This window comes from Macaca mulatta, chromosome X, assembly GCF_049350105.2.
Source record: "Macaca mulatta isolate MMU2019108-1 chromosome X, T2T-MMU8v2.0, whole genome shotgun sequence".
NCBI lineage: Eukaryota > Metazoa > Chordata > Mammalia > Primates > Cercopithecidae > Macaca > Macaca mulatta.
In genome coordinates, this window is record NC_133426.1 from 24,091,017 (window position 1) to 24,101,060 (window position 10,044).

The window sequence follows — 10,044 nt, forward strand, 5'->3', positions numbered from 1 at the left end:
TGAACTTCTGGGCTCAAATGATCCACCTGCCTTGGCCTCCCAAAGTGCTAAGATTACAGGCATGAGCCACCGCACCCGGCCACCATTTTTTCTGTGTCAATTAATTTACTCTAGATACCTCGTATAGGTGGAATCATGCAGTATTTGTCTTCTTGTGTCTGGCTTAGTAGAATGTCATCAAGGTTCATCTACGTTGTAGCATGTGTCAGAATTTCTTTCAAGGCTAAGGAATATTCCCCAGTTGACTTTAGATTCATTTGTCTTGTAGTATAAGGATGCAATTATTATTATATTCTGTCCTTACCCTTAGAGAATAACACCTTGTAGCACTTGATTGTGGGTTCTCCGGGGTGAGAAACCATGTGCTATTTATTTTAATCTGGCACTTGACACATTAGTGCTTGCTGGATGGACAAATAGTTAAGAGATGTCAAAAGTAGACACCATGTGGCTCTTCTGGACAGGACCTCATGGAATGCCCACATGGAGATGGGGACACTGATGGGTCCAGATTCTGACCTTGTTCTAAAGTTTCAGAATATGGTGATGCAACTCTAGAAAGCTGATTTCTGCTAGCTCGTGAGAGATTGTTTTGTATTTTATCACAACTTTGAGACATAATTCATATAATTTACTGATTTAAGATGTACAATTCAATAATTTTTAGTATATTCACAGACTTGTACAACCACCACCACAGTCAATTTTAGAACATTTTTGTCCCCTGTTAGAAGAAACTGGTACCTTTTGGCAGTCACTCCCCAGTCTCACCTCCCCCAGCCCCTGGCAACCACTAATGTGCGAAGTTCCATCTCTCTAGATTTGCCTATTCTGGGTCGGGTGTGGTGGCTCACGCCTGTAATCCCAGCACTTTGGGAGGCCGAGGCGGGTGGATCACCTGAGGTCAGGAGCTCCAGACCAACCTGGCCAATATGGAGAAAACTTGTCCCTACTGAAAAATACAAAAGTTAACCAAGCATGGTGGTGCATGCCTGTAGTCCCAGCTACTCGGGAGGCTGAGGCAGGAGAATTGCTTGAACCTGGCAGGAGGAGGTTGCAGTGAGCCGATATCATGCCACTGTACTCCAGCCTGGGTGACAGAGTGAGACACTGTCTCAAAAATAAAATAAAATAAAAAATAAGAGGTTTGCCTATTCTGGACACTTAATATGGAATAATATGTGTCCTTTTGTGCCTGACATCTTTCACTTAGCATGTTTTCAAGGTTCATCTATGTTGTAGCACTTCATTCCTTTTTAATGGGCAAATAATATTCCATTATGTGGCTATCCCAAGTTTTATTTTTCCATTCATCGTTGATGAATGTTATAGATTGAATTGTGCTGGCTTCCAAAAAAAAAAGTTATGTTGAAGTCCTAACCACCAGTACCTCAGAATGCGACCTTATTTGGAAATAGGGTTGTTGCAGATGTAATGAGATAAGATGAGGTCATATTGGAGCAGGGTGAGCTCTTAACCCAATATGACTGTAGTATCCTCATAAGAGAAGAGGGACAGAAACACATAGGGAATATGCCACGTGACAACAGAGGCAGAGGCTGGAGTTATGCAGTTGCAGGCCACGGAAGTCCAAGGCTTGCCAGTCACCACCAGAAATTGAAAGAGTCAGGGAAGGTTCTCCCCTAGGGCCTTCAGGGGTAGCATGGTCATGCCAGCCTTTGATTTTGGACTTCAAACCTTCAGAACTGTGAGAGGATAAAGCTGTGTGTTAAGTCACCCAGTTTGTGGAATTTTGTTATGGCAGCCTGATATGGTTTGGATTTATGTCCCTGCCCAAATGTTTATGTTGAATTGTAATCCCCAGTATTGGAATAGGGGCTGGTGGGAGGTGATTGGATCATGGCGGCAGATTTCTTCCTTGCTGTTCTCGTGGTAGTGAGTTCTTGTGAGATCTGGCTGTTTAAAACAGTGTAGCACCTCCCCCTGCTCTCTCTTCCTCCTCCCCCGGCCACGGCCACGTAAGACAAGCCTGCTTGCCCTTTGCCTTCCTCCATGATGGAAAGTTTCCTGAGGCCTCCCCAGCCATGTTTCCTGTACAGCTTGCAGAATTGTGAGTCTATTAAGCCTCTTGATAACTTAACCAGTCTCAGGTAGTTCTTTATAGCAATTAATCCATTCTCATGAATGGATGAATACATAGCCCTAGGAAACTTACACAATGGGCATCTGGGTTGCTTCCAATTAGAGACTCAGTTTTAATATGTCTGCATTATGTGTGAAATAATGCTTTTGGATCAGTCAAGCACATCGTCTCAGTTAATTCACACAACAAACTTGTGAGGCAGGTATAATTCTCTCCAATTTCTCAATTAAACTAAGGCCTTGGCTGGGTACCGTGGCTCATGTCTGTAATCTCAGCACTTTGGGAGGCTGAGGTAGGCGGATCACTTGAGGTCAGGAGTTTGAGATCAGCCTGGCCACCATGGTGAAATCCCATCTCTACTTTAAAAAAAAAAAAAAAAAAAAAAAAAAAAAAAAAAAAAAAGCTAAGGCCCAGAGAAGATATTAAAGGGCCAAGCTAGGATTTAAATCCAGGTCTTCTGATTCTAGGTTTAACGCTCAACAAACCAGAATGCCAAGAAAGTAACTTACAGTAGGAGAGGCAAATGGGTAAGAGAGTATATCTTTCCCTGAGAAAGATATAGCAATGACAATAGCTAGCATTTACTGAGTATTTACTAAGTGCTGGGCACTGTGCTAAATACCTTTTTACATGTGGCAAACACTGCTAGTTGCCTACATGTCTTCCTCTTCTTCCTAAGAGAAACCCGAGCTACCCAATGTTTCAATGATACCAGCTGAAAATTTCATTTCCCAGCGTTTATTGCAACCAGGGCTGATCAAGTGTCATATCTTTAGGCAATATAATTTCTGTGGAAGTTGCAGTGAATTTTCAATGTGGCAGAGATAGTTAGCAGTACCCCCAAAGATTCATGTTTGCTTTCCATGGCATAGAGATGCTGCTGGGAAGAACTGCCCATTTGGGGACTATATTTTCTGGCTCCCTTTGAATCTATGTGGACCCATGTGACTGAAGTCTGGCCAATAAAATGTGAGCAAAAATATACCTTGATTCTAGACCTGATTCATAAACCTTCCTACACAATTCCCCACGCTCTCTCTCTCCCCGCATCTGCTGGCAACACATTCATGCCTATTATGACCCTGGAAGCCACATCTTCTAAACTGGTCCCTGCAGGACCACACTGAGCAGAGCTACATCCCGTCCTCTCCCCATAACTCCCGCTCCCTGCTATCAATTGGCCTTGGCAAGAGTGAGAAATAAATTTCTATTGTGTTAATCCACTGATGAGTAGGGCTTGTTTGTTTTAGCACTTAGCCTACCCTGCCGCCTTAAACATCTGGGAAAGCTTTTGCTTTCTTGATTCAGTCATCACCCCTCCTTCCTTTTCCCTGCCAGAAATATAGACATGATGGCTAAGCCTGCAGCAGCTATGTTGGGATCATGAGAGAAAGGTCAGGGAACTACAAAGACCTCAGCTCTGAAATCTTTGAGCCCCTTCTCCAAGGCCAGTGACCACCTACCTCTGGGCTTTCTTGTCAGTGAGAAAAAAATCATCTCCTGATCTGAGGAAGCCACTATTTAGTCAGAGATTCTGTTGCTCACAATCAAACACAATTCCTAACAGACTCCATTGTTCACCCAACTCCTCACAGGCAAGCACTATTCACATTCCTAATTTAACTAGGAATGTTATATTTCTAAATTTAATTTCCTAAATTTAATTTCTAAGAAATTAAATGTTTTGTTGATGATCACATAGCTAAGTAAGAGACAGAAACAAGAGTATATTTGTCTGTTCTCATGCTACTAATAAAGACATACCCAAGACTGGGTAACTTATAAAGAAAAAGAGGTTTAACAGACTCACAGTTCCACACAGCTGAGGAGGCCTCACAATCATGGTGGAAGGTGAAGGAGGAGCAGAGGCATGTCTTACATGGCAGCAGGTGAGAGAGTGTGCAGGGGAATTGTGCTTTATAAAACCATCAGATCTTGTGAGACTTATTCACTATCATGAGAACAGCATGGGAAAATCCCACCCCCATGATTCAATTACCTCTCACCGGGTGCCTCCCATAATACATGGGGAGCTACAATTCAAGATGAGATTTGGGTGGGGACACAGCCAAACCATATCACAGGGCTCTAACGATTAGGCTGCAAATATTAACCAATGTACCATATTGATTTTTTCTAGTTTTTTCCTAAAAATGCCTATTGTTCTATCTTGTATGGCATCATTACATAAGATCTTGAAATCAGAAACCCAAATTCAACCTCTTATTTTTTAATTCAAATATATTTATGGGTATATTTTCAAGCAGCAATGTTAGAAGATAATGGTTCACACAGCTGAGCATAAGGACGGAGAAACAATCTGCAATCTTAGAAATATATCACCATTTGAACTTGCCATATTAGCAATGAAGTAAGATTGATTACATTACAAAAGAATCTCTTGGTGGCTAAGTCATTTGGTTTGCAAAAGGACTAAAAGGTAACTATTTAAAAGAATCCAAACTTTCATATTTATTATATACTTATTTTCTTTTTTTGAAACAGGGTCTCCATTTGTTGCCCAGGCTGGAATGCAGTGGTACGATCATGTCTAGCTGCAGCCTCAACCTCCCAGGCTCAAGTGATCCTTCCACTGCAGCCTCCTGAGTAGCTGGGACTATAGGCGCATGTCACCACACCCAGCTAATTAAAAACATTTTTTTGGTAGACACGGGGTCTCCCTATTTTGACCAGGCTGGTTTTGAACTCCTGGGCTCAAGTGATCTACCCGCCCCTGCTTCCCAAAGTGCTGGGATTACAGGTGTGAGCTTCTGTGTCCTACCGTTATTCTTTTCTTAATCCAATTCTTCCTTAGAAATAATGTATCACACTTTGATGCTTTAAAATATACTATTTCTTTCCTTGATTTAATTCTCTTCTTTCAGTGGCATAAAAGTACTTACCATCTTCGCTTCTTTCTCTCACATAGAGTGCCTGTTCTACATCTGCTGTCCTCTAGGAATTAAATAACCAGCTTATAAGCCTGGGATCCCCTGGATGTAAACTGACTATAGGGGACAAACAGAAAAGACACCCAGGAGGAGGCTAAGTGGGTGGCTCACGCCTGTAATCCCAGAACTTTGGGAGGCTGACGTGGGCAGGTCACTTGAGGTTAGGAGATCGGGACCAGCCTGGCCAACATGGTGAAACCCCATCTCTACTAAAAATACAAAAATTAGCTGGGCTTGGTGGTGTCTGCCTGTAATCCCACCTACTTGGGAGGCTGAGGCAGGATAATTGCTTGAAGCTGGGAAGCAGAGGTTGCAGTGAAACATGATCACGCCACTGCACTCCAGCTTGGGTGACAGAGAATCTGTCCCCCCAAAAAAGACACCCAGGAGGGTGTGAGGATGAATATGCCCCAGTAAACAACTTGACTCCTCTAGGGGATATATTTTGGGGTATCTACCTAGCCAAAAAAACAGTGATTACCCCTGTCACCAGGAATTCTCTCTCCAAACTCCGTCACCACGCCCCCAGTTTTCAAAGTGATACCCCTTGTAGGGTGTTTGTACGTTCATTCCCACCTCATTGGCTACAGAAAATTGCCTGGCTTCAGCATCTAACCCAAGGGCAACTAAAATCTCTTTTCCAGGAAATTTGGAAGTTTAATTCTATGACATTCAAAGTCCATCTGGGTTTTAGGACAGCAGAGATGTAAAAGCTCAGAAATAGCGGCAGGTGTGCTGAAAGCTGAAATGCAGAGAGAAGAATTAGTTGTGCGGAGAAAAGCAAGATAAAGAGAAAGGAGAGAGAGAGAGAGGAAATACAATTCCCCAGCTTCCCAATAATATGAGTTTGATTTTAATCCCTTTCTAGGTCTTCACTGTGTAAGTTCCATAAGGCAGGCCAGTAGCCTTATAATGAATTCTCGCTTTGGTTAAGTTCACTTAAGTTGGTTTCTATATTTGTAGCCAGGGCCCTAATTGACACACGTTACAAGAATAGCTCCAGTGATAAATGTGTCAACAATAGCTAATGGATCTAGTAGATTTCTTAAGTAAAAGCTGATGGCCAGGCACGGTGGCTCAAGCCTGTAATCCCAGCACTTTTGGAGGCTGAGGCGGGTAGATCACGAGGTCAGGGGTTCAAGACCAGCCTGGCCCAGCTGGTGAAACCCCATCTCTACTAAAAATACAAAAATTAGCTGGGCATGATGGCGGGTGCCTGTAATCCCAGCTACTTGGGAGGCTGAGGCAGAGAATTGCTTGAACCCAGGAGGCAGAGGTTGCAGTGAGCCAAGATCGTGCCACTGCACTCCAGCCTGGGCAACAGAGCGAGACTGTGTCTCAAAACAACAACAACAAAAACACACACACTCACCAAAAACAAACAAAAAACCAAACAAAAAACAAACAACAAAAAAACCACACACACACACACAAAACCCACAAAAACACAAAAATTAGCCAGCTGTGGTGGTGTGTGCCTGTAGTCCAAGCGGCTCAGGCGGCTGAGCCAGGAGAATGGCTTGAACCTGGGAGGCAGAGTTTGCAATGAGCTGAGATTGCACCACTGCACTCCAGACTGGGAGACAAAGCGAGATTCCATCTCATAAATAAATAAGCAGCTATTGTAAGGTTTCCAGTAGGAAAGTGGTCTATGAACCACCATATAGAAAGATTGACTGCTGGGTGTGGAATGGGGCAAGAGCAGGAGAGAGAGAGAGAGAGGCTGATACATTCGGGAGACAACTGCAGTACCAAGGTGGCAGGCGTTAATAGCTTGGATCAGGCAGGTGGCCGTGGGGGTGGTGAGAAGCGGGTGAATGTTAGTTATGCTTCAGAGAGAGAGAGAGCGCTGATTGGGAGGGATGAGGGAAAGGAAAGAATCAAAGAGGAATCCAAGCGACTGGCTTAACAAGCAGGTAGATTTGGGGACCATCTCCTGAAATGGAGAATACTGGACAAAGATGGTCAATTGGGATATTGGAAGTTTCTTTGTAGGCCCCCATTTTGGTGATTCCCCGCTGTTGTAGGTTGAGGAGAGAAAGAGAGAAGCCTAATTTACTCAAACAGGGAATGATATATGTATTAAAGAAGCCAGTCCATCGGGGGCAGTCTGAACTGGGCTGGGAATGTTTGGTGTCTACAAGATAGTACGGGCTGAAAATTACATATGCGCCTCCCTGGGCAGAGAGGGAGGGGGAAGGGAGGCTGAGTGTGAAAAAGTGAGTTTGAGGCTTGCCAAAGATTATTTGTCATGGGTTCATTATCTCTGATTAAAGGAGAACAAATTCTACTTAAAAGGCAGGCAATTAGAAAATTAATTGACTTAACTGCAATGTACATACCCCATACACAACATATTGGTCTCAAAAGTTGTCTGTGGTCGTGATTTTCATAAAGCAGTGGCTCTAATCCTGGCTGTACATTAGAATCTCTTTTTTTAAAAGACGGAGTCTCACTGTCACCCAAGCTGGAGTGCAGTGGTGTGATCTTGGCTCACTGCAACTTCCACTTCCTGGATTCAAGCGATTCTCCTGGCTCAGCCTCCCAAGCAGCTGGGTCTATAGGCCTGTGCCGCCACACCCAGATAATTTTTATATTTTTAGTAGAGATGGGTTTTCACTATGTTGGCCAGGCTCGTCTTGAACTCCTGACCTCAGGTGATCCACCCACCTTGGCCTCCCAAAGTGCTGGCATTACAGGTGTGAGCCACCGTGCCTGGCAGTAATCTCTTGATGGCATTTATAAACCACCACTGCCCAGAATTTACCCCTGACCAGTGAATTGAAATCTTTAGGAGTAGGGTTCAATTACCAGTATTTTTCTTTTTTTTTGGAAGAAAATGACTTTATTCTAATTAACTCACAAAGAATAAAATCATAACAGCTAGTTTAAGGAGGTAACACATTTTGCCCAGTCCCAAATTCTACAGAGTAGGAACACACCCCCTTCCATTTCAGTTCTGAAGCAAGGAAGCGAGGAATGACAGGAGAGGTTTAACTGACGGTTACACTTTATACCTTCACTATCAATTCTATTTTTACACTAAATTAACTTAAGGTATGAGAGCTGATTTTCCATCTCTCCAGGTTGAACTTCTTGATTAGGCCAATCCGTTTGCAAGTCGGCACTGTTTCAGCACCTCATTGAAACCCTCACAGAGCTTGATGTCACCCTGGTTCTGGGCACACTCCAGAAACTGTTTGATCTCATAGAAGCAAGGCTGCTGCTGCTGTGCCAGCTGGGTTCCCTGTGGCTCCTGGTAAGTGATGTCAGGACTCGCAGGCTCAGCATTACTTCCTCCACTGAAGCCCCCAGTAATGGCATGACCCAGTGTGTGTCCCACAGCAGAGCCCACAGCCACGCCAGCTGCAGTGGTTGCCATCTGGGCCATCAGACCTGGCTGCCGGGGTGCAGCAGCAGAAGAGCCAACTGCAGATGGGGGTGCCGCTGCTGGTGGCTGAGCGACAGGTGCCGGCCTGGGTGCAGCTCTCATCTGAGGTGCCCGGCTGGCCGGAGGGGCCATGCGGGAGGTGCGGCTCCTAGGTACTCGACGGCTCGGCCTCTAATTACCAGTATTTTTCTTCCAAAGCTCTCCTCAGATTATTCCGACATATAACTATGGTGTGTGAAAACCATTGGTAAAAAGCAGTTTAAACATAGCTCATGTCATTTGAAAATGGCCATTTTGGTAAGCTGTTGCCCGTCAAGTAATAATTTTAAACTAAGCAGTACCTTGAACCAAGAAAAGACAATTTGTCTTGATTTTCTGAGTGCTTTTTCATACCACAATGTATTAAATGTGTCCATCATTCAATGGCAGTTTTTCACATGGAAATCTCCTTAAAACGAAACTCACCAACCAATTCATGTCCAAGCTACTCAGTTGGTGGATGACCTAATGTATTACTTTTCAGCAGATCGATTCCACCAGAGATGGAATCATCACTGTGAAAAATGTCCTTGCTTTCCTCACCGGTGTTGAATGGCAGCTCCTGGTCTGTCTCAGTTCAGAACACCCAGTGGCTTGCAAAGCCAGCTGTTTTCATGGTCGACTGTTTCACACAGCTTGGTCAGAACCACATTAATGGGAACGCTGCCGCTGCTGAACTATGAAATTTCCTGATTAAGGAAGTGGGAGGAAATAAGACATTAACTAGCACCTACACAGAGCACACAAACTTGGGGAGTTTTTTTTTTTTCTTTGGGAGAATTAAAAGCAGAAGATGCTGCTATTACAATTCCCTGAAATAAGATGACAGAACCAAGGACGAACATTTAACAGCTGTTTTGGAACTGATTCTGGGAATAAACAAAAAGCTGCCTATGGTTTCGCCACAGTTAAAAAGCACAGGCTCTGTGATTCATACATAGTCTATAGCATGTGAATGGAGCCAAAGGAATGATACCAAGAAAAGACAATGACAAAAAGGGAGGTTTAATCATCATGATGGTTGCAATTATAATTAAATGTTAACTTGAGAAGAGGATTGCTTCACTCTGCTAAGGACGCCAAGGATTTGAGGGGTGTCTACAGCAAGTGGACCAAAGGCTGTTGAAATTTCTCTCCCTACTCAAAGAACTTCAAACTTTAATCTATTAATATTTATAAAAGAGAGAAGGAAAATATTATTTTGATAGGTGGTATGAAAATTCTTAGGTTTCAATTCTCTCTCCTCCCTTCCCTTCTTCCCTCCAGGTCTCCCTCCCTCCTTTCTTCTCTCTCTTGCCTTCCTGCCTTACATTAAAAAAAAAAAAAGCCTGTTTAGAGTAGAAGCTGAGATGGCAAGGGGCCTAAGTATGAACAGAACCGCTTCGCATGAAACAAGGAAAGAAATTTGTGTTTTGAACCAGAGAGAGAAAAGTAAAATGAGAAAATGGAGTAAGAAAATGGGCTGAGGAATATGGGGTATACCCTGTAACCCCCAAATCTTCAGTAAAGTTCTAAACTCACAAAATGCTCACGGGGGCGGGGTGTAGTCAGGGATCTTG

At 43.6% G+C, this 10,044-nt stretch overlaps 1 non-coding gene across 1 annotated transcript; it reads right to left on the bottom strand.

The window, feature by feature from the left end:
* Positions 1–7,871: 7,871 nt before the first annotated feature.
* Positions 7,872–9,172, bottom strand: LOC701053 (coiled-coil-helix-coiled-coil-helix domain-containing protein 2). Its single transcript, XR_003725850.2, has one exon. It is a non-coding gene; the product is annotated as a coiled-coil-helix-coiled-coil-helix domain-containing protein 2 (transcript).
* Positions 9,173–10,044: the final 872 nt, after the last annotated feature.